Source organism: Eleutherodactylus coqui, chromosome 2 (assembly GCF_035609145.1).
Source record: "Eleutherodactylus coqui strain aEleCoq1 chromosome 2, aEleCoq1.hap1, whole genome shotgun sequence".
Taxonomy (NCBI): Eukaryota; Metazoa; Chordata; class Amphibia; order Anura; family Eleutherodactylidae; genus Eleutherodactylus; species Eleutherodactylus coqui.
In genome coordinates this window covers 153,966,216-153,986,606 of record NC_089838.1, presented here as the reverse complement: position 1 = coordinate 153,986,606, position 20,391 = coordinate 153,966,216, and the positions used below count along the sequence as shown (strand labels likewise).

General features: G+C 45.8%; 1 protein-coding gene across 1 annotated transcript in view; it reads right to left on the bottom strand.

The window, feature by feature from the left end:
• MDFIC (MyoD family inhibitor domain containing) overlaps positions 1–14,978 on the bottom strand; it is a 131,459-nt gene extending 116,481 nt beyond the window's left edge. Inside the window, exon 1 of the mRNA XM_066591801.1 lies at positions 14,673–14,978. The gene's annotated coding sequence lies outside the window, so the exon portion shown is untranslated. The remainder of the gene's footprint in view (positions 1–14,672) is intronic.
• Between the last annotated feature and the right edge of the window lie 5,413 nt (positions 14,979–20,391).

Here is a 20,391-nt window from a genome sequence, read left to right as displayed (position 1 = left end):
CTTGCGCAAAATTCTTTCCTGGCTCTGCGTTGCCTCTTACATCACCGCTGTCATCCTGTCCAGAGTGAAACAGTCTGCAGTAATTTTACATAGTCCAGGGCCAGTAGTGGTGGTGAGGCAGGGACAGTGAAAGACATATCCAGTCTATATAGGCAGTGGGCTTTTCCAAAAAAATTTGGGAAAAAAAATCTATTTGGGCTGCCTGTGACCGTCCTGACTGTACTGCGTCTCTGCTGGGGGTAGTTGTCCTAATTCATACGCAGCCAGCTAAGTGTTACAGCAGGCTTGCGCAAAATTCTTTCCTGGCTCTGCGTTGCCTCTTACATCACCGCTGTCATCCTGTCCAGAGTGAAACAGTCTGCAGTAATTTTACATAGTCCAGGGCCAGTAGTGGTGGTGAGGCAGGGACAGTGAAAGACATATCCAGTCTATATAGGCAGTGGCCTTTTCCAAAAACATTTGGGGAAAAAAATCTATTTGGGCTGCCTGTGACCGTCCTGACTGTACTGCGTCTCTGCTGGGGGTAGTTGTCCTAATTCATACGCAGCCAGCTAAGTGTTACAGCAGGCTTGCGCAAAATTCTTTCCTGGCTCTGCGTTGCCTCTTACATCACCGCTGTCATCCTGTCCAGAGTGAAACAGTCTGCAGTAATTTTACATAGTCCAGGGCCAGTAGTGGTGGTGAGGCAGGGACAGTGAAAGACATATCCAGTCTATATAGGCAGTGGCCTTTTCCAAAAACATTTTGGAAAAAAAATCTATTTGGGCTGCCTGTGACCGTCCTGACTGTACTGCGTCTCTGCTGGGGGTAGTTGTCCTAATTCATACGCATCCAGCTAAGTGTTACAGCAGGGTTGCGCAAAATTCTTTCCTGGCTCTGCGTTGCCTCTTACATCACCGCTGTCATCCTGTCCAGAGTGAAACAGTCTGCAGTAATTTTACATAGTCCAGGGCCAGTAGTGGTGGTGAGGCAGGGACAGTGAAAGACATATCCAGTCTATATAGGCAGTGGGCTTTTCCAAAAAAATTTGGGAAAAAAAATCTATTTGGGCTGCCTGTGACCGTCCTGACTGTACTGCGTCTCTGCTGGGGGTAGTTGTCCTAATTCATACGCAGCCAGCTAAGTGTTACAGCAGGCTTGCGCAAAATTCTTTCCTGGCTCTGCGTTGCCTCTTACATCACCGCTGTCATCCTGTCCAGAGTGAAACAGTCTGCAGTAATTTTACATAATCCAGGGCCAGTAGTGGTGGTGAGGCAGGGACAGTGAAAGACATATCCAGTCTATATAGGCAGTAGGCTTTTCCAAAAACATTTGGGAAAAAAAATCTATTTGGGCTGCCTGTGACCGTCCTGACTGTACTGCGTCTCTGCTGGGGGTAGTTGTCCTAATTCATACGCATCCAGCTAAGTGTTACAGCAGGGTTGCGCAAAATTCTTTCCTGGCTCTGCGTTGCCTCTTACATCACCGCTGTCATCCTGTCCAGAGTGAAACAGTCTGCAGTAATTTTACATAGTCCAGGGCCAGTAGTGGTGGTGAGGCAGGGACAGTGAAAGACATATCCAGTCTATATAGGCAGTGGGCTTTTCCAAAAAAATTTTGGAAAAAAAATCTATTTGGGCTGCCTGTGACCGTCCTGACTGTACTGCGTCTCTGCTGGGGGTAGTTGTCCTAATTCATACGCAGCCAGCTAAGTGTTACAGCAGGCTTGCGCAAAATTCTTTCCTGCCTCTGCTGTGCATTCCGTAAGCGAAGTCAGCCTCCAACCACAGGCCAATAAGCGGCACATTTAATTACAGCGTTCTGTTTCTGCACTACTGGTAATACAGCATGCTGAGGGGTAGGGGTAGGCCTAGAGGACGTGGACGCGGGCGAGGACGCGGAGGCCCAAGTCAGGGTATGGGCACAGGCTGAGCTCCTGATCCAGGTGTATCGCAGCCGACTGCTGCGGGATTAGGAGAGAGGCACGTTTCTGGCATCCCCACATTCATCTCACAATTAATGGGTCCACGCGGTAGACCTTTATTAGAAAATGAGCAGTGTGAGCAGGTCCTGTCGTGGATGGCAGAAAGTGCATCCAGCAATCTATCGACCATCCAGAATTCTGCGCCGTCCACTGCTGCAACTCTGAATCCTCTGGCTGCTGCTCCTCCTTCCTCCCAGCCTCCTCACTCCATTACAATGACACATTCTGAGGAGCAGGCAGACTCCCAGGAACTGTTCTCGGGCCCCTGCCCAGAATGGGCAGCAATGGTTCCGAATCCTCTCCCACTGGAGGAGTTTGTCGTGACTGATGCCCAACCTTTGGAAAATTCCTGGGGTCCGGGGGATGAGGCTGGGGACTTCCGGCAACTGTCTCAAGAGCTTTCAGTAGGTGAGGAGGACGATGACGATGAGACACAGTTGTCTATCACTCAGGTAGTAGTAATTGGAGTAAGTCCGAGGGAGGAGCGCACAAAGGATTCGGAGGAAGAGCAGCAGGACGATGAGGTGACTGACCCCACCTGGTTTGCTACGCCTACTGAGGACAGGTCTTCAGAGGGGGAGGCAAGTGCAGCAGCAGGGCAGGTTGGAAGAGGCAGTGCGGTGGCCAGGGGTAGAGGCAGGGCCAGACCGAATAAGCCACCGACTGTTTCCCAAAGCGCCCCCTCGCGCCATGCCACCCTGCAGAGGCCGAGGTGCTCAAAGGTCTGGCAGTTTTTCACTGAGAGTGCAGACGACCGACGAACAGTGGTGTGCAACCTTTGTCATGCCAAGATCAGCCGGGGAGCCACCACCACCAGCCTCACCACCACCAGCATGCGCAGACATATGATGGCCAAGCACCCCACAAGGTGGGACGAAGGCTGTTCACCACCTCCGGTTTGCACCGCTGTCTCTCCCCCTGTGCCCCAACCTGCCACTGAGATCCAACCCCACTCTCAGGACACAGGCACTACCGTCTCCTGGCCTGCACCCACACCCTCAACTCCGCTGACCTCGGCCCCATCCACCAATGTCTCTCAGCGCACCGTCCAGCCGTCGCTAGCGCAAGTGTTGGAGCGCAAGCGCAAGTACGCCGCCACGCACCCGCACGCTCAAGCGTTAAACGTGCACATAGCCAAATTTATCAGCCTGGAGATGCTGCCGTATAGGCTTGTGGAAACGGAGGCTTTCAAAGGTATGATGGCGGCGGCGGCCCCGCGCTACTCAGTTCCCAGTCGCCACTACTTTTCCCGATGTGCCGTCCCAGCCCTGCACGACCACGTCTCCCGCAACATTGTACGCGCCCTCACCAACGCGGTTACTGCCAAGGTCCACTTAACAACGGACACGTGGACAAGCACAGGCGGGCAGGGCCACTATATCTCCCTGACGGCACATTGGGTGAATTTAGTGGAGGCTGGGACAGAGTCAGAGCCTGGGACCGCTCACGTCCTACCCACCCCCAGAATTGTGGGCCCCAGCTCGGTGCTGGTATCTGCGGCGGTGTATGCTTCCTCCACTAAACCACCCTCCTCCTCCTCCTCCAACGCAACCTTTGTCTCGCAATCAAGATGTGTCAGCAGCAGCACGTCACCAGCAGTCGGTGTCGCGCGGCGTGGCAGCACAGCGGTGGGCAAGCGTCAGCAGGCCGTGCTGAAACTACTCAGCTTAGGAGAGAAGAGGCACACGGCCCACGAACTGCTGCAGGGTCTGACAGAGCAGACCGACCGCTGGCTTGCGCCGCTGAGCCTCCAACCGGGCATGGTCGTGTGTGACAACGGCCGTAACCTGGTGGCGGCTCTGCAGCTCGGCAGCCTCACGCATGTGCCATGCCTGGCCCATGTCTTTAATTTGGTGGTTCAGTGCTTTCTGAAAAGCTACCCACACTTGTCAGACCTGCTCGGAAAGGTGCGCCGGCTCTGAGCACATTTCCGCAAGTCACACACGGACGCTGCCACCCTGCGCACCCTGCAACATCGGTTTCATCTGCCAGTGCACCGACTGCTGTGCGACGTGCCCACACGGTGGAACTCTACGCTCCACATGTTGGCCAGGCTCTATGAGCAGCGTAGAGCTATAGTGGAATACCAACTCCAACATGGGCGGCGCAGTGGGAGTCAGCCTCCTCAATTCTTTACAGAAGAGTGGGCCTGGTTGGCAGACATCTGCCAGGTCCTTGGAAACTTTGAGGAGTCTACCCAGATGGTGAGCGGCGATGCTGCAATCATTAGCGTCACCATTCCTCTGCTATGCCTCTTGAGAAGTTCCCTGCAAAGCATAAAGGCTGACGCTTTGCGCTCGGAAACAGAGGCGGGGGAAGACAATATGTCGCTGGATAGTCAGAGCACCCTCCTGTCTATATCTCCGCGCGTTGAGGAGGAGGAGGATGAGGAGGAGGGGGAAGAGACAGCTTGGCCCACTGCTGAGGGTACCCATGCTGCTTGCCTGTCATCCTTTCAGCGTGTATGGCCTGAGGAGGAGGATCCTGAAAGTGATCTTCCTAGTGAGGACAGCCATGTGTTGCGTACAGGTACCCTGGCACACATGGCTGACTTCATGTTAGGATGCCTTTCTCGTGACCCTCGCGTTACACGCATTCTGGCCACTACGGATTACTGGGTGTACACACTGCTCGACCCACGGTATAAGGAGAACCTTTCCACTCTCATACCTGAAGAGGAAAGGTGTTCGAGAGTGATGCTATACCACAGGACCCTGGCAGACAAACTGATGGTAATATTCCCATCCGACAGCGCTAGTGGCCGAAGGTGCAATTCCGAGGGCCAGGTAGCAGGGGAGGCGCGGAGATCAGGCAGCATGTACAGCACAGCCAGGGGAACACTCTCTAAGGCCTTTGACAGCTTTCTGGCTCCCCAGCAAGACTGTGTCACCGCTCCCCAGTCAAGGCTGAGTCGGCGGGAGCACTGTAAAAGGATGGTGAGGGAGTACGTACCCGATCGCACGACCGTCCTCCGTGACGCCTCTGACCCCTACAACTACTGGGTGTCGAAGCTGGACACGTGGCCTGAACTCGCGCTGTATGCCCTGGAGGTGCTTACTTGTCCTGCAACTAGCGTCTTGTCAGAGAGGGTGTTTAGTGCGGCTGGGGGAATCATCACAGATAAGCGTACCCGCCTGTCAACCGACAGTGCCAACAGGCTTACACTCATCAAGATGAACAAAGCCTGGATTTCCCCAGACTTCTCTTCTCCACCAGCGGACAGCAGCGATACCTAAACAATACGTAGGCTGCACCCGCGGATGGAAGCATTGTTCTCTATCACCATCAAAAACGTGGACCTTTTAGCTTCATCAATCTGTGTATAATATTTATCCTGCTCCTCCTCCTGAAACCTGACGTAATCACGCCGAACAGGCAATTTTTCTTAGGCCCACAAGGCTCAGTCATATAATTTTTGTAAACAATTTTTATACGTTTAAATGCTCATTAAAGCGTTGAAACTTGCACCTGAACCAATTTTTATTTTAACTGGGCTGCCTCCAGGCCTAGTTACAAATTAAGCCACATTAACCAAAGCGATTAATGGGTTTCACCTGCCCTCTTGGTTGGGCATGGGCAATTTTTCTGAGGTACATTAGTACTGTTGGTACACCAATTTTTTGGGGCCCTAGCCTACAGTGTAATCCAATTAATTTTTTGCCCACCTGCATTAAAGCTGACGTTACCTCAGCTGTGCTGGGCACTGCAATGGGATATATTTATGTACCGCCGGTGGCCTCCTGGCACCCACCCATGCTGTGGGTCCATACGGAGTTGTAACTGTATGTGTCCACTTCTAAAGAACCCCAGTCTGACTGGGGCATGCAGTGTGGGCCGAAGCCCACCTGCATTAAACATGACATTACCTCAGCTGTGATGGGCAATGCAATGGGATATATTTATGTACCGCCGGTGGGTTCCAGGGAGCCACCCATGAGGTCGGTCCACACGGAGTTGTAACTGCATGTGTCCACTTCTAAAGAACCCCAGTCTGACTGGGGCATGCAGTGTGAGCCGAAGCCCACCTGCATTAAACATGACATTACCTCAGCTGTGCTGGGCAATGCATTGGGATTTATTTATGTACCACCTGTGGCTTCCTGGGACCCTCCCATGCTGTCGGTCCACACGGACTTCACAATAGGGAGTTGTACCTGCCTGTGTCTACTTATAAAGAATCCCAGTCTGACTGGGGCATGCAGTGTGGGCCGAAGCCCACCTGCATTAAACATGACATTACCTCAGCTGTGATGGGCAATGCAATCGGATATATTTATGTACCGCCGGTGGCTTCCTGGCACCCACCCATGCTGTCAGTCCACAGGGTCTTCACAATAGGGAGTTGTACCTGCCTGTGTCTATGAATTAAAAACCCCGGTCAGGTTGGGGCATGCAGTGTGGGCCGAAGCCCACCTGCATTTAATCTGACGTTAGCTCTGCTGTCCAGGGCACTGCAATGGGATATATTTATGTACAGCCTGTGGGTTCCAGGGAGCCACCCAGGCTGTGGGTGCACACGGAATTCCCATTGCGGAGTTGTACCTGCCTGTGACTATTTATAAAAAACCGCGGTCTGACTGGGGCATGCAGACACCTTGACAGAATGAATAGTGTGTGGCACATAGGTTCCCCATTGCTATGCCCACGTGTGCAGCTCCTGATGGCGGTGGCACAGGATTATATTTCTCATTGCTTCTGTACAGCATTGTGGGCTATCGCCCCACCCCTTTTAAAGAGGGTCGCTGCCTAGCCGTGCCAACCCTCTGCAGTGTGTGCCTGCTGTTCCTCCTCATGGCAGACGCACTTATAAATAGACATGAGGGTGGTGTGGCATGAGGGCAGCTGATGGCTGCGTAGGGACACTTTGGTGTGCGCTGTGGACACTGGGTCGTGCGGGGGGGGGGGGGTTGGGCAGCATGTAACCCAGGAGAAGTGGCAGCTGAGCGTCATGCAGGCAGTGATTGTGCTTTGTTGGAGGTAGTGTGGTGCTTAGCTAAGGTATGCATTGCTAATGAGGGCTTTTCAGAAGTAAAAGTTGTTGGGGGGGGCCACTCTTGCCGCTATTGTGGCTTAATAGTGGGACCTGGGAACTTGAGATGCAGCCCAACATGTAGCCCCTTGCCTGCCCTATCCGTTGCTGTGTCGTTTTCATCACTTTCTTGAATTGCCCAGATTTTCACAAATGGAAACCTTAGCGAGCATCGGCGATATACAAAAATGCTCGGGTCGCCCATTGACTTCAATGGGGTTCGTTACTCGAAACGAACCCTCGAGCATCGCGAAAATTTCATCCGGAGTAACGAGCACCCGAGCATTTTGGTGCTCGCTCATCTCTACTGACAACTATTTAAGGGTAGATTTACATGAGCTGTTTTTGACTATGTGGGTTTTGCAATGCATTTACTGGCCATTTAAAATGAATATGTGGTCCAAAAACATCTCATGTTAATATACCCAAAAAGGTATTGTCAGCTTTAGGGTATGTTTAAATAGTGGAATCTAACAAATAATTTCCCCTATGGATTCTGCAGAAATCTACAGCTCAGCCACATATTTTTGCTGCAGATCCACACACATTTAGTCTTTGTAATTAGGCAAAATCCGAATGCAGAATTTCCACCGTGGATTCTGCATGCCTCTACTTTAAGAAATGACATATCAAAACTTTTATTCTGCAACACAAATTTCTAATCCACGTGTAGATAGTGATGCGGATTCCCATTCAAAGGAATAGGAAAAGGAATGACACATGAGGGCCTTGTCATGAGAAGGTGAATATACAGAATTGTAGATTTTGGGCAACCGAGAATCCCTACATCATGATTCAGCATGAGTGTGACTCACCGAAATAGAATGTCTTGTGTGCTGTGTCTGACTGCAAATTGTTCTTCCTTGCAAAGGCCATGGTAACTGGCCCCTCCTATGTGGAAATGCTGGAAAATTGTTAATGTCACTGAATGTCACTGAATGATGACTCTGAAGACTATGTTTACCAGCAGAATAGTGCACCACTGACGTTTACCTTCAAGTTTGTGCCTACTATAATGATGCCCTGCCTCAATCCTGGATAGTAAGAGTGGGAAGTAACAACCAGGTCCTCATGTAGTCACCCTCTCCATTGCCCAACTTATCTCCATGTAATTTTTTTTTTTTGTGTGATTTTTTTTTTACCTGTTGGGCTACATCAAGGATGAACCTAACATGCTGCCTTTGCCATGAAATGGCGCCAACATGCTTGATGTAATGTGGATAAAACCTGGAATCATTGTGCATCATATAAATCAGAAAAAAGCCTCTCATGTATGTTAGTTGCGAGTAGTGCCTTATGCGAGTACCTGCCTGCTCGTCTGTAAAGATTCGGGTGCCGATGGGGGGCGGGGAGCGGTGAGGAACGGGAGGGGGGAGATCTCTCTCTCACTCTCTCCCCCCCGCTCCTCCCTGCTCACTCCCGCAACTCACCGCTCTCCCCCGCCGGCACCCGAATCTTTAGAGACGAGCGGCCAGGTACTCGCATAAGGCAATACTCGCTTGAGTAGTTTGCCTTAGCGAGTACGCTCGCTCATCTCTATTGCTGAGTAATACATTTTTTAAAGTGTGACTTACTTTAGAGACACACTGTACATGAATTTAGGATTGAAGACAAATGGACAAACGGATTTGTCGCAAAAATTCCGTCCACAATCTCGCCGCTGCAAATCCGCCTGCGGACGCTAATCTCGGGATTGGACAGCCATGTGGACGAGATTTCTCAGAAATCTCGTCCACACGGGATGGCAAATTTGCCGTGGCAAAGCCAGCAGAAGAAGGCGCTGCAGCGTGGATTCGCCGGCCGCAGCATGTTTGTTTGTTTTCTCCTTCTGCTGCAGCCGCGCTCTCCTCTATGGGAGTGCCGTCCGCAGCGAAAGAGAGAGCGGCCCCGCCACTTCAAAACCCATGGCTAAGTGCCGCAGGTTTTAAAGCAGAACTTCTCCCGGCGGAAATCTCGTGGTTTTTCGCTGCGGCCAAACCACGAGCTTTCCGCTGTGTGTGAACCCACGCTAATGTTCAAAAATCCTTGCGTTCTTAGGTCTAAAGAGGCATGCTCTTAAAGGATTGAAGGGGTTTTCGTAACCGCACAGACCATAAATGGAGTAGCAGTGTGTATGCTGGACCCTCACTCCATTCAAACTCCACTGCATTGCAGCTGTGCAGAGAGAGGCTGTGGTGGACTCAGGACAACCTGATCCATCAGTGAGCTGAAAATTCACCTTGATCCCTGCTACTCTCAAGACTGATAAGACTGATTTTTAGCAGTGAATTAAAGGCAAATTATAACTGCAATGGGGAGGAGGAGAAGCTGAGGCGCACATACAAGTTATAGGGCCCCCGTAGCAAAATGAAGAATTGCAGTGGCTCAGCTCAAGTATAAGGGAGAATTCACACGGTGCCATTTAACACTGTGTGATTCCATTCAGGGGTTACTTGACAGTTGCAGAAAGCAACACTGTGACTAAACCCACAAAAACATTCACTTGTATTGTGAAATGATCAACCCTTTGGTGTCAGTTTCAGAAGGCTTCTATTTGTTTCCATTTTAGAATGATATAGTCAACTATTGTATTCTTTACTCCAAATATACTGTAAGAGAATAAACGGACACCTTGTAAAAAGGCACACAAAACTGGTATCCATTTTGCTAATGCAAGTAAATGGCTGTTTGTTTCCGTTTGGGGGTCCCATCACAGTTCTGTTTTCTACAGCTCTCACTGAACCCCTGAAAAAAATGACACAGCATATAATAATGCATGGTGAAGGCTTCCCTAACTCTAAATAATGCAGTCACCATATTATAGATACTGGCTCCTACATCGTAATAGTGTCCCCTTTCTGTGGCTCCAAACGATAGCTGTGTCCTGTCTGTGGCCCCATGAGGTATTAATGTTTCTCTGTGGCCCCATGAGGTATTAGTGTGTCCCTCTGTGGCCCCATGAGGTACTAGTGTACCCCTTTCCCTGAATGTCAGGCCAGCAGCACAAGAGTTTCAGTAACCCTCAGCACTGGTACTGGGGACGTTTCTCGCAGACAGTGCAGAGGCCGTCTGCACTGATGGGGACTCCTTCTGGATCACCAGTACTGGAGGTTGCTGAAGGTCCTGTGCTGATGCCTGGACATGCAGGGAAATAGGGAAGCTGCCTCACAAGCCCCATAGCAGTTGTGTGAAGGGACTTGATAAGTGGAAAAAGTGGCATTTTTCTGTGATAAGATATATTACAAAGTTTGTCTTCACTTGTAAAATTGTTGATTGATGCAAAGTTTGTTGAAAAGACTGCATATTTAAATCACTTAAACTAAAACTATAGGTGTAATGTTTAAGAGTATGTTCACATATAGCAGAAAATGGTGTGGATTTTCCGCAATTGAAAATCTGCATCAAAACTGCAACAAAAATGCATCAAACCATTGGACAGAGACAAAAGGTTCGGGTGCCGGCAGGGGGCAGGGAGCTGCGGGGGAGAGCGGGGAGGAATGGAGGGGAGATCTCTCCCTCTCTCCCGCCCGCTTCCCCCCTGCTGACTGCCGCTACTCACCGCTCCCCCGTGCCGGCACCCGAACCTTTTGTCTCGAGCGGGCAGGTACTCGCTAAGGGCAATGCTCGCTCGAGCAATTGCCCTTAGCGAGTATGCTCGCTCATCTCTAGTCAGTATGCTGTCCTCTTGCAGTCAGTTGCAAATATGGACAGCATACGGCCATGAAAATCGCTCATGTGAATAGTCCTTAAACTACAGGACATGATCAGTGAAAGTGTGATTAGTTGTTTTTGTCATAATTTTGTGTGGGCTGGTGTATTGTGGTGTCCCCTGTGGCTATTGCTGTGTGGAATGAGCAGTGGAGTATACACAGAAGTCAACGTGCAGGGACATTGGGGGAAATTTACTAAGCCCGGCATTTCCTGCGCTGGGCTTAGTAAGATGTCCTCAGTGCACAGTGTGGTGAATACTTGAAGAGGAGCATGCAAAAACTTGTGACTTTTCTATGCCAGAATTGTGATGTAGACCCCTTAATAAATGTCCCCCATTATGTACATAAGATGACAGATGTAATGTTAGGGAATTATGGGAGAAGTGGGAGCATGTTAGGGAAAACTCACAGCCTGCCCACATTTCACTCCTGATCCAAGATATATAGATGAGCTATGGGGACGCTGAAAAAGTAAGATTCTTTTACATAAATAGATGCCCATTTGTACTGAAATGTATCCTACACGTGGTCCCAGATATAGCCTGGGGGATATAACCTTATTGTAGAATTGTATATGCGTCCTGTGGATTCCGCCTTATTTATGGGACTTATTTTTAATTTGTGTTTTATCACAATATATCAATAAAGATGTGATTTTTCTTCATGTACTATTGGCTATCTAACACATTTTTTGTGTTTTATTCACGTTTTTTAGTACAACCTAGTTTTTAACCTAGATATCATTTACTTATACAATTGGGCGATGGCGTTTATGTATAGATCTTCTACTGTAATCAGTTTAATACAGATGTGTTCATTCTTAACTTTTCACAAATTTTGTTAAAGGGAATCTGTCATCAGATTTTACTAACGCAAGTCAAGACCAGCACTACAATGCCGATAGTCCTCTGTTTGGCACACTTACTTTAGTTTGCCAGTTGATAAAAGCATACCTTAATAATCTCAATTAAAAATTCTCCAACATCATATGTAAATGAGGCAGATCGATCGTCTCTGCTAGCAGCCTGTTCAGCCCAAATTTTTCCCCTTTGACATGGTTGATGCTGCCAAGTCTCATAGGTGCAGCTCTGTGGTTGTCAACGGGCACATGCACAGATGATCTGTCCTGTTTGTTGACAGAATCTAAACTTGTTGTTGGAACATGTTGTGCTACTGTTCCTACAGCTGAACTATTGGACTGGATTGGCTGATCACTTTGTTCAGCCTACTACATTAGTGAGGAGTAGCTTAGGGTTAGCCTTGTATGCCTATAGTCTTGTCTGGGTCCTAATGCTCTCTCTGCCTTGTATGCCTATAGTCTTGTCTGGGTCCTAATGCTTTTAGGATATCAGGGATAGTATTTCATACAGGGTTGACAGGAGGGATAACTAGTATCACTATAGTTAGGGACTGCGATTCCTCACAGTACAATGGTTGCAGTAAGTCCTCAACAGGCTGCAATACACATCACAACCAAAGGGTTCTCACACAAATATAACATACCTTTCTATCTGAAACTTCCTTAAGTCCTTCTCAGTTGAGTTATGCGATCCTATTTTGACCACCTGAGATATACTTGGCTTTATGTTACTCTCAAAAAGTCAGTTTTCCAGTCAAAATAATTCCTGTGTGATGGTCCCCATCACACAAGCTGTTAGAGGGGGATACATAAACTTCTATCATAGTTACTGCTGATGATTAGAGACTCCTGTCACCACACAGTTATAATAAAGGAGATGATAGTTCAGCCTCCTGACTGTATACTTATGTTTTGAAGCTTATTTACGTGAACATAAAAGGTAATGGTAATCATAGTGTCCTACCAGTAGGTAGAGATGGTACATGCTGTAGCTGCTCATGAGATTTGATTCTGATCATGGGATTGATAGCACAGAAGAGTGAAAGAGAAAGCAGGGAGAAATCTTAGTATAAAATGGTGCCTGATAAGCATCAGAAAGGATGCAGCACTGCATGAAAGTAACTGCACTACACAGAGGAGACCTCCAGAGTGTGACAGGCAATCAAGTGAGGGGTGCAGGGATTGAAAAATATGTTTTTGCCAGAGTGGCACTTTAAAAAGGACACATCTGTATTTCAGTGTTAAAGGGAATCTGTGACCTACTTTTAGCTCTATAAGCTTAGGGGCTGAAAGTAGGTGACATGCTGTGTCTGGGGATGTAAGTGTTATACTTACCTCCCCCAGTGTTCCCGTGGTGTCACCGCTGAAAGCTGCCGCTCAGTGGGTTGAGTGGTGTGTTAAGTAGTCTGCTTCCAGTACTGACAGTGGGGAAACAACATGGAAGGGAAGTATAACACTTACATTCCCGGATTCAGTGGGTCACCTATTTTCAACCCATGTGCTTAGCTCATAGGGCTAACAGTAGGTGACAGAGTCTCTTTAAGTATGGCTGAGAAGCCCATCTGAGGACAAAACAGAGAAAACAATAAGGCAGAGTACTGAGGGAGTGTGCATGGATTTAATTTAATTGTGCCCTGAATTGTTATGCAACAGTCATCATTTTTTAAATATGTGCCTCATGTCATATTCTAGGTGAAGAAAGATGTCTATATATACAGTGCTGTATACAGAATATTAGAACGAAAACCCCTTACTGTTACTTTGATAATTCCTAACCCATTAGTCTCACAAGTCTTTTGTACATCTGTGATTAATAGTTACTTGGAACATATTCTGCTTCCACTTGCCATTGTGGGTCAGATGCTGTGTCATTCGGTTAATTATTCCTATATACTTGCCTGCATCATTTAATAGTTGCACAATATAATTCTACACTCAGCTTCCCAGGTACAATAATTCAGATGTGGTTTGGTAATATAATACCCATGGGATAACTAAGATTTCAGATGTCTTGAGCAGTGCAGAAACAGAACTACTTTACTGAGAAAATAATAAATTAATCAGTTAGTCTAAATTCAGGCTGAAAAATGTATTATTACAGCCCAACATATCATAAATTGTTACAAAGCCTGAAGGACTAAGTCATATGATACCGAAAATACAGTTGGACAAGTAGGTGTATTTTACAATATATTGGTAGAAATTCATTGACAACTTACTGATAGTTCCCACAGGGGCCGACATTGGGGAAAACATTCACTGTCCAGATTATATTGGGCACAAATGTTTTTTGGGGTGACCTCTTAACAGCTGTTTCTTAATTTCAGCACACAACATCCAGTGTGGAGCAGTTTTCTGGCATTAAAAAGTCACAAATTTTGGTGCACACTACATTTTGCAAAAATTTGCAACTTTTTGCTGCTTAGTGCTACCCCTCGCCTTTTTTCAGAAGTGATGAGAATAATGAGCAGCACTTTTGGTGAACTGATGGATTAACCATAATTTACACCAAAATTAGCATAAATTATGACGTAGATATCTGCATACTCATAGCTGGTGTAGATTTACTTTTCTGGCGCACAGACAGCCAAAAGAGGCACCAGATTTCTGAAGAGACATGTGCCTCTAAACAAATTTGGTGCATTTAACTCTAACGTACTCTAGATTAAGTCTATGTGAAGGGCTAGTTTTAGTAAATTTCCCCATGTGTCAATTCCGTTCTAAGCTTGGCGATTGGGATGTACAGAAGAATGTGTTTATGTAGGCACACATGGCCATACAAGTCTACGGACCAAATGGGCTTAGGGATAAGTGTCAGCACCACATGACCTGTAACCAGTAAGAGCTATTTTGTACTCCTGAAGAACCCTTTTAATAAATTACGGATCATGAATTTATGTACGCTGCAGCATATTTAACTGAATATATACAGTATGTGTTTCCATTACTGTGCAATATTCAATACATTTACTTCATTTGTTTCCTTCTTTCATAATAGTGTCTTCCTTTTCAGCCAAGAAATGCTGACAGCAGCATTCTTACAGATAACCAGCCCAGTGACAAATGTAAGTCTGTTAAGATATGCACATCATATTGATGTGTATTTCAGTGTAGACAAAGTACTGTACTTACTGCACAATTCTCTTTTGATGTCCAACTAAGTTTCAGTGCTGCAAATGTCCCGTATCTCCGTATGCATGCATAGTAAGCAGATGCCACACTAATGTTCCTTCCTCTGTTGCAGGATAAAACTTTCTTCTGGCTTCCTGCTCTCTTATATCTTGCCTTGCATGTTTAAACGTCTGTTCCCACAGGCTGAATCACTGAATCACATTACAGCCGGTCACGGGTATTTTTCAGTTCAGTATACAGTTTTCTTCAGCAAAGGCCAAACATCCAGACACAAATACATAGTGCTGCTGCTTTAGTCTCCAAGTTAGCAGCCATTACACAACTCTGCTCCAGAAGTCTACATACAGTACAGCTCACCAACACCCCCACACACACATACCATCACACGCCATCTAGTGCTTCACAGCTTATGTATTATTTTTTTTTTAGGAGATTAAGTTTAGTTTCAAACACCCATTTGACAGCAGATAAAGTAGCTTTTACAGTATGTCATAGAAACGAATGCCAGGGGCAGCACCCAGTAATTCATCACATTAAAACCTGCAAGAGAAAAGCTTTTGTTACAATTTGTGGCAATTATGTAAATAAGAATTATGCCCAGTATAAATATGCAAGGAAAAGGCTGGAAATGATTATGATTGTGTGTTGTGAAATAATGTACGTCACATCAGCACAAAAGCAGGTCATCCTTTTCCAGCTACATAATAGCTAAAGCTGTGTGGTCTCTCATTCTCAGAAACTAAGTTGCAGTAATGCCAGCATTCTCTGTATCCAGCTGATTACTATTTGGGAATCATTTCCTCTTATCAGTTTTATCACAAAGCCAGGTAACAGTTATAAATGAACTAGTGACTGGCCTGCTGGTGGAGATCATGCAAGAGGGATTGATCACTACTACCTCTAACCTGTAAGCCAAGCATCTGCATCACATTAGCTCTGTGCCAAAGGGAAATGATTATGTCTTTACCTTTATAGATTCAAAACATATTATTCCAAAGCCAAACAGTCTAATTCAACAAATGATTCAATTTACTGATTACTGCTTTTATAGCTATGACACGCTATGTTCCATGTCATATGACATCAGTCGTTGGATGTCAGTAGGCAGCTGAGAAGCATTTTTTTGAGTTTTGAAGTGTGTATCTTGTAATATAATGAAGTCGCAATTAAGAGCTTTTACATAACATGACACGCTGAACATCTGTTACAGTACATGGTGAAAGTAACATGTTCCCTCATTCTTTCTATGTTACAAGATCATTTAAATAGATTTTTTTTATTATTATTTCTATCCAAATTGTCTTTTTATTTCCAAAGTTATTTACTCATATGATATCTGAGCACCATTAGAAGCTGAAGCTAAGTTGTTCTCAAAGCACGCTTTCACAGCACAGACATTTGGCAGCTGAACTTGTTGGCTTTGATACAGAGGAGCATTTAACACTGTTCTGTATACTGTTGTATCATGAGTGGCTCTTTAAGGGCTGAAAGCCAGGCAATTTAAAGGGAATGTTTCTGGTTCAACCACTTACAGTACATGCTAAGACGTGAAGGAGCTCTTAGGTTTTGCAAGTGTCTACTGGGTTATGTGGTAAATAAAGCACGCAGTTCAGGTATTATTCTTAAGTTCAACCAATTCATGTCATGACCTAAAATTGTTTATTATGGAAAAGTGAATTATGATTGTAATATAGATTCAATCCGTCATCCACAAATGTGTTTCATTATTTGTACGTAGACGTAGAATGATAATTAAAGTACCTGAGAATTAAAATCATATGTGTAAAATTTTAACATTACACTGTTTATTGAACAAGAGTGAAATGTGTGCTTGTAAATAACCGGAGAAAGAAATAAAAAGGTGCAACATAGTGTAAAACTGCATCAAGCTAAATAGGGGCATAAGGTGGAAAAATGGTACCTGTGACCATGTAATAATGGCAATATAGCAAGGTCCAACAGTAGCAACCTTCCCGATGACCAGACAAGCTCCGGTATAGGCAATATAGAGAAGGAAATATTGTGGGTACATGGTGCACTTGGACAAAGAAGGAGACTTGGAGAGTCAGCAGTTCATCGACAATGTGTTTCAGCCAAACGCATTGCCAATTAACCTTTGACTTTCCAGATTTCCTCCTTCGTCCATGCACACCATATACATGCAATCTTTCCTTTTCTACACTGTTTGCAAATAAAGCAGCAGTTATCTAGCACCCTAAGGCTGGCTTCACATGGGGAAGATTTGCCGCAGAAATTCCGTGCGGAATTTCGCAGCAGCAAATCCGCATGCGGCCTCTAATCCCGGTATTAGCCAGCCATGTGGATGAGATTTCTCAGAAATCTTGTCCACATGGGACGGCAAATCTGCTGCGGCTAAGCCGGCAGAAGCCGCCGTTGCGGCGCGGATTTGCCTACCGCAGCATGTCCATTTTGTTTTTTTCCGCTGCGGCCGCGCTCTCCTCTACGGGAGGCCATGTAAATGGCCCTGCAGCCCTGTTCAATCATTTTTGGAACTGATGTCACTTGCCTTTGTGAAAATCAAATTATATTATTTCTATAGTAAATGTCTGAGGTTTATTTCAAACGTAAATGTCATTTATGTCTTACTTAATCTTGTATGGAATTTTAAATAAAAAAACATTACTAAGTGTGCATTATATTTGTCCCTTCCATACAGTAATTAACCGATTAATAGCCAGGTCTCCTTACCATTAGCCCATTAATTTCCATACTTTGTATGATTAGCATGCATCATGCTGGCAACTCAACCCTGTACTGTGACAAGGAACTAAAATAATGAGTTCCCTGTTGGTAAAAGCCCTGAACAACTCTTCTATTCAGTGCTGTGAAGATACTGCTTCCGCATTTGGGCAGTTGCAAGTGAAACCAGTGACATTATAGTTAGGACTTGGATGCAGGCTCGGTAGCCACATGTCCTTTCTGCATGTTCCTGCTAACAGATCAATGATCTAGTAGGTCGGTACCATTGCATCACTGTTAAATGCCCTATACGATATTTAATTTCTCATCCCTGCTTTCACAGAATCATTATGTATTTGTCCATCAAAATAGTCATATTAGAGTTTGTTTTTTGCAGAACAGGTGTATTTTCAGTGGTGCTATTTCATGCACCATATAATGTACTGAAAGTTAAAAAAAATTCTAAGTGGAGAAAAATGCAATTGCGCCATTTTTGAGGGGTTGTTTTTACAGCACGCTCAAAGTTATATAGTTTTCGTTGTATTACTTTTAAAAATTACTTGGGCGCCATCTTCTGACCACCATAACTTTTTTACTTTTGGAGGTTTGTTTTTTGAGGTAAGACCTGTAGCTTTTATTGGAACCATTTTGGTGTACATGCAGCATTTTTATATAACTTTTTCTTGAATATGGGGTGGCCAAAAAAAGCATAATTCTGACACTGTTTTTCTTATTGCTTTCATCGTGTGGGATAAATACATTATTTTAATAGATCGAACTTTTATAGATGTGCTGATACCAATTTTTCCTGTTTTGGTATTTTTATGTTAAAAAAGGGAAAGGGGAGTTTTTTTAAACATTTAATATTTTTTTTATTCTTTTGCAGTAATTAATCTTTATTTAACTTTTATTTTGGGCCCCATGGGGACTTGAACTTGTGATTGTTTGATCATCAATACTTCAGTATTGTAGTGTACTGCATTCAAACAGGCATTCTATTGAGCGCAGGGTTTAATAGGCAAACATTAGACATTAGAAGTGGTACACAAGTCCTTTTGAACAAGGTTTTTACTGCACTTGTTGTGAGTCTGTACTAGTACATTTAAGATATAGGTTGGAGTGGATCTCACTTACAGTTTGTTGCTGAGGAGTACAAACATCTCTGTTCCTGGATTCCCATTCCCATTTCCGATTATACAAGCCATAGCATATGGTCCTTGTAAAAAGCAGTTTCAGCAATTGATCTCCCTCTCTGCAGATTGTGACCTTGTGGCCTCCTCAGTGCTCCGGTGGGTTCAGGGAGCTCCTGTTGTCTCTTCTTCCAGATGCTGTGCTCCCAACTCACACAGGGATGTGTCCCACAATGTCCTTAAGTCTTGGCAATGTGTAGCATTTCAGGCGCTAAGGTGAAGCTGCGGGTGTATTAGCTGTGCGGGACTGGAGAGTAGTCAAGAGGAAGCTGGGGGTCGGTGCATGGTGAAGTCAAAGCAGCACAGAGGACTAAGCGGAAACGTATTCAGGAAGCAAGCCAGGGGGCAGTATATGGTGAATGTCTTCTTTAAGGGAGCAGGTATAGAAGGAGCAGGTTTACAGGCTGAGGGCTTAAAGCACAATATACACGCAAGGAATGAGTGAACAGGGTCATGTTTATATAGGGAACTAATTGGGGAAGGTGCAAGATACGGGATGGACTGAGACAATGAATCACGGAGCCGGAAACAAGGGATGGGGAACAAGGTACTAGGACTCAGGGGAGCTGTCCAGCAGGCTGAATAGCTCAATCAGCAGGGCCATTGCATAGAGCATGAGAGGTTGCAGGTTTGAGTCCTGACACAGTGCCTTCTTTTCTCAGGCCTGCACCCTCAGACCGTTTCTACACAAGCACCACACTCTGGCCCTTTCACCACTTCCTGATGAGCTCTAGTGACTGGAGGCTCACACTAATCCACTATGCCTTATTCACAAAGGCTGTGTTAATCCCTTGTGGGTAGCCAAACACCATAATATTTTCGCAAAATATTGCATCATTCCATCAATAAGACATGCCAGGCTATGAGTAAAAGAAGGGAGAGGCCTATATATATGAATATATCCTTGTGCATCTTACACATTCATACAAACATTCTTGTACATACACATATTTCATGATTGGCAGGCGGGGGGGGGGGGGGGGGGGGGTGATAGTACATATTCTGACCCTGTATTGTTCAATGGTATATGTTTTTTCTATTGCACAATAAAGATGTATATTTGCTACATAGATCTGGATTATTTGATTGTTGCTCACCTAACTAGGTTGTGAGTACACAACACTATGTGTGCATGACAAATAATCTTTGAACACAGCCTGCTCCATAGATGCCGGGCGCCTGCTGTGAAGGTGAATGAATAGGGTAAACACTGTAGTTAGAATGCAGCTCTCTCTGGCGCAGATCCCGATAGAATCATCCAGGAGTAGTTTAACCCATTAAGGACCAGCCACTGTATATATACGGCGGCTGGTGCTGGGCTTTGAGGACCACCGATTGTAAAAATACGGCGGTGCTCTAAGTCTCCTGTCTCTGCAATCAGTCAGAGGCAGATACGGGTTATCAGCTGTTAGTGACAGCTAATACCCTGGAGCAGAAGGCAGGAGGGGTTTTTAACCCTTCCTGCCTTCTGCTTCCCCGATATACAGTGCTCAATGAGCACTGTCGGGGCAAAGTGAAAGTAAGAAGTTCTTTCACTACGGGAGCCTCGGGGGGTCATGTGACCTCCCGGGATTCCCTGCTACTGCAGAGCTGGAGGGTCAGACTAGACCCTGGCAGCTCTGCAGGTGACTAATGTCACCACAGGGGTTGCTTTCCCCTGTAACTGAGGGCCCTATGGACTGCCCAGCTACAGTGGGAAAATGTCAAATAAAGTTAAAAAAAAAAAAGTGAGTGTCCCCCAGAGGTCTTATATGACGTCATGGGGGACACAGATAGTAAAAAACACAATTACATACATCAGTAAAACAAAATAGCAGAATAAAACAACA